This window comes from Papaver somniferum, chromosome 8, assembly GCF_003573695.1.
Source record: "Papaver somniferum cultivar HN1 chromosome 8, ASM357369v1, whole genome shotgun sequence".
Taxonomy (NCBI): domain Eukaryota; kingdom Viridiplantae; phylum Streptophyta; class Magnoliopsida; order Ranunculales; family Papaveraceae; genus Papaver; species Papaver somniferum.
Window position 1 is genome coordinate 76,892,229 of NC_039365.1, and position 4,990 is coordinate 76,897,218.

The following is a 4,990-nucleotide window of genomic DNA, read 5'->3' on the forward strand; positions in this document are numbered from 1 at the left end:
TTGCGTTCATGGGAGGACATTTGCTATTCGGACCCTCACTTTGGATAAGGGGTAACCTAATTACTAAGGGGCATCCCATTTCCATGCAGCTGCTAATCGCAACCCTACTTTGGATAGGGGGTGACCATCTTCTACATTTGAAATTCAAAAGCGCGGGAAATATCTTGACAGTTCTGGCAGATTTAGGGTTCTTGATTTGAAGGAGTTTGAGGTAGATTCAACCTCTGATTTTCATAGGATAGACTCCTTATGGGTCTAGGAATCTGGTATGGGTGTTGAAATCGATTAGACTGGGCTCAATCGACGGATTTTTATCACAACAGAAAATATGGAAAGTCACGTGTGTGACCTGTTTTAGGGAATTTTAGAGAGATTAAAGTGTTGTAAACCTTCCCAAAGATTTTTATCTATCTAAGGAAGAGTTTAGAATAAAAAGGAAAGCTCAGAAACGCGTAGAAATTCTAAAACAAGAAATTGCCGCAACTTTGCGTTGAAGAGAAGGAAATAGATTTTGGAAGATTTAGGAGAGAGTTAATCGGTATTTTTGATATAAATAGATTGTTTGGGTCATATAGAAGGTGTGTCGAGAGTTTGGGGACCTAAGGAGAGCCAGAGAAGAAGAAATCAGAGTTTTACCAAACTCTGTTTCTGCTGTTACTGCACAGCTCAAGAACGCGAAGAACATTGACGCACGGGAAACAGTCGCAGAACAGTGTCGTTGTTTAACAACTGAAGAACATTAAGCTGTGCAGGACAGTCGTATTCTAGGGTCTTAAATTTCTGATCCTGTAACAGTTGATTAGTAACGTATATCTTCAGTATTGCAACACCAACTGTAACGGTGACTTCTGTAACATCTATACAGCGTTGCAGATCTGTTGTTTTATATATTCTCTTCAATAAAACCACCTTTTGAGCCATGATTTATTTTTTTGAACCTGTTTTTGATATGAGGATCTAAACCCCATTGCTGAGGCGATAGAGGAAGCTATTTTTCCAACAAAAAGCGGTACAATCTATTTAATTTAATTTATTGCAATTATTATTATGATTATTTGCCTTGGATTATTATTGAATATGATTTTTATTTGAGTGATTGTGATCTATTTTGATGGAGTATGCTTAGTTTATAGACTCTTGATGCTTCATGCTTGGTATTTACAATTATTGCTTTTGAAAATATACTTGTTGCAGTAGTAAGAATCAAATTGAACAATAAAATTATATGAATATAAATATTGGATTAAATCACTTTGAATTTGGAAAATAGTGGAATCTTAGCCTCAGTGTTCTTTTAATATTGATATCAACTTTGATTGAGTTTTCTATAATTTTTAGTGAGTTTTGTATTTTAATATTAGAATTTAAGTCTAATTAATATCCTCCACAAGTCTGAGAATCGAACCACTTTTACCACTATCTACAAATCACATCAATTTTTGGCGCCGCCGACGCAGACTTGTTTTTAGGGTTTTGGATTTATTTTATTTTTATTTATTTTTATTTTTATTTTTTTATTTATTTATTACTTTTGTCTTTTTTTTTATGTTTTTGGGTATTTATCTTGTGTCTACAGGTTCTGGATCATAAAGAAAATTGAGCCAAAGAGTTTGGTGATTTCATAAAGACTTGGAGCTAAAGATTAAAGCAAAAAGAACAGAAAAGAAGGCAATTTTATTTTAGACAATTTTAGTTTAGGGTTTGTTTATTTTCTTTAAAAAAAAAAAACTGTATTAGGGTTTATTATTTTTGTAATTTTTCTTTATTTTTCTTTTGGAGTTTTGGACTTTTGGACATTATTTTTTTTATTACCCTACGGAAGGGTACTTTAAATATAAACTGTTTGCAGAGAAGAAGGACAATTACGATATTGTCTCTGTACCTTGGGTTCGTACACTAGACATCGGAGTCAGTAGCCCGAGTCGACTACAACCGATTCATCCCCCGTCTGGAACGGGAGGTAAGATTCTAAACACTCGCGAATCCCCTGTCAGCGAGTTACTGGACTCCTTCGTATGCATATATGTTGAGGACTGAATACGGACATTTATTTTTCTAGTAAAGGGCAAGGCCTGGCCATACAAGATAAGGGTTCGGATTTCATCACCGTTCTCTTCTTGCCCGCTTTAGGAACACGTAACCTACGCGAACCTAAGCCTAAAATTTTGACTAGAACGAGACCAATAGGGTAACGAGCTTAACAGGAAAGTCATTCGAAAAATATTGGTTACTCTTTTAAGCATACTTCGAAGTTCTTGACGGTTTTTGTAAGTTGAATGCGGGACTGCGCCGCCTTGTAATACCGGTGAGGCCTTGGGTATCAAATCTCCACCGAGCTTCCCTCGCCTCTATTCAACTTACGTTAACTAGGATTGATTCCAGAAGAGTTTGCTTAAATTGTAACGAATTCCCGTTCGAAGGATTAGAAGCTGGTCTAGAAACAATCTAAGTGGAGCCATCATGCTTTTTGTTTGCTAGAAATCAATAGGTCTGATTTGGTTGTGTCGGCCTTGATCTGTGTTTGCTTACCCTTCCAATTTAGAAAATTCTATTGTATGCTTGAACGTAAAAGAGACGCACTAGGTAGATTTGTTAAAGAGAAACCTAGTAGTTCGAAGCGTCTCGATTACCTTAATCTAGAAAGTCCGACTTTTGAAGAGTCTGTTTTTGAACGTCCTTTGACTGAGGAGAGAATCCATGTTGCTCCGATAGCACCAGAAATGGCAACTTTGAAAGCTTTGTTGAATCCAACTAGGACTACTCGTCCTTCTTGTATTAAGTTAGCTGAAACGGAGGCACCCTATGAACTGAAACCTGGGACCTTACAGATGCTCCCAATCTTTTTAGGGAAATAAAATGAAAACCCTTATTACCATGTTAGGGATTTTGAGGAAATTTGTAGTACTCTAAGAATTAGAGGCTTAGATGATGATGCTTTGAAACTTAGGTTATTCCCATTTTCCCTAAAAGATAAGGCCAACTCGTGGCTGTATAGTCTGGACTCCGAGTCAATTGAGACATATGAACAACTTACATCTGCCTTTTTCAATAAGTTTTTCCCTAGGCACAAAACATCGTCTATTAGGACGCAAATATGCACATTTTCACAACAAGAGGGAGAATCCTTATATAGGTATTTGGAAAGGTTCAATGATTTATTATCCCAGTGTCCTCATCATGGTTTAGAAAAGGTTATGCTAGTTCAGATCCTTTATGAGGGTTTAGATTATTCCACAACGACCATGGTTGAATCTCTATGCACTGGTGGATTTGAAAACCAAACTGTTGATGCGGCGATGAAGTTTTTTAATGAAATCGCCGAAAAAACCCAGCAATGGGAAAATAGTAGGGCACCCCAGAAAAAAATTCTTTTAAGTAGAGGAAACGTTAATAGGGTAGAAGGAGGCTATGAATCAAATGCCAAAATTGCTGCTATAGCAAAAAGGTTAAAAGCCTTAGAAGTGGGCCAGACTAGTGGTAGAGTGGAGCCTTTTTGGGAAGGCCAGAATATTGAAGAGCAGGCCAATGCTCTTTATAATAACACTAGATTTGATAACCGTCAAAAGATTGACCCATATTCAGAAACCTATAATCCTGGTTGGAGAAACCATCCGAACCTTTCGTGGTCTAAGGGCCAAAGTCAAGGTCAGTTTAGTAATTCTAATGCTCCCCCAGGTTTTGGCTATACTAAGAATCCTTCAGGACTAGCTCAGTTTCAGAATTAGTCAGATAAGAAAATCCTAAGTTTAGAGGAATCTCTCGCCTTGTTAACTCAGCAAACTGCAAAATTTCAGTTATCCGTAGAACAGAGTCTACAAGCTAGTAACAGGATAGGGCAAGAAAATAGTCAGGCTATTTCCGAGTTAAAAACCCAGGTTGGTCTGATAAGTGATTCTTTGAGAGAAAAAGGTAAGTTTCCTAGTCAAACACAACCCAACCCTAGAGGATTTCATGAATTAGGTGCAAAACCATCGAATCAATTGAATGCTGTTAGAACCCTTAAAAGTGGTAGAGTTGTAGACAATAAGGTAACCATGCCCGATAGTGAACATACTGTAGTTCACCCCTCAGGATCTCACCTCTCAGGATCAGTAGCTGAAGAGACTGATAAAGTTTCTGATGATGTGAATTCGGTTCCTGAAAGGTCTGATTTTATGCCTAGAGCCCCATTTCCTCAGCTATTAGTACCAACAAAGAAGGAATCGAACTTTAATGACATGGTGGAGGTTTTTAAGCAAGTTACCATAAACCTTCCCTTATTAGATGAAATTAGGCAAATTCCTGCTTATGCCAAGTTCCTTAAGGATATGTGTACGCGAAAGTGAAAACTTAGCGTCCATAAGAAAGCCTTTTTAGCTAGTCACGTAAGTTCAATCATTCAGAACACCATAACTTCAAAGTACAAAGACCCAGGTTCTCCTACCATTTCTTGCACAATAGGTAACTTCCGGGTAGAAAAATATTTACTTGACTTAGGAGCCAGTGTGAACTTACTGCCATTCCATGTATACTTACAGCTAGGACTTGGTGAAATGAAACCTACTCAGATGACACTGCAGTTAGCTGATAGGTCTGTTAAAATCCCTCGAGGTGTTATCGAGGATGTTCTTATTGAGGCCGACAAGTTTATTTATCCAGTGGATTTCGTGGTCCTAGATACCCAACCTGTCCCTGACCCAGAGAACCAGATACCTGTGATTTTAGGTCGCCCATTTTTAGCTACGTCTAATGCGATCATTAACCGTCGAAATGGTGTGATGAGTTTATCTTTTGGTAATATGACTATGGAGATGAACATTTTTAATGTCAGTAAGCAACCTCATGAGCTAGATTACACATGTGTTGAGGAGGTGAACATGATAGAAGCCTTAGTTCAGGAGTCATTACCAAACATCTTGTCTGAAGACCCATTAGAAAGTTGTCTATCCCATTTTGGTTTAGATTTTGACGACGATAGCACCATTGAACATGTGAATGCTCTATTATATTC

The 4,990-nt window shown here is 37.7% G+C and overlaps 1 pseudogene; it reads right to left on the reverse strand.

Annotated features, from left to right (window-relative positions):
• Positions 1-3,084: 3,084 nt before the first annotated feature.
• On the reverse strand, positions 3,085-3,184 carry LOC113307082 (annotated as a pseudogene).
• Positions 3,185-4,990: the final 1,806 nt, after the last annotated feature.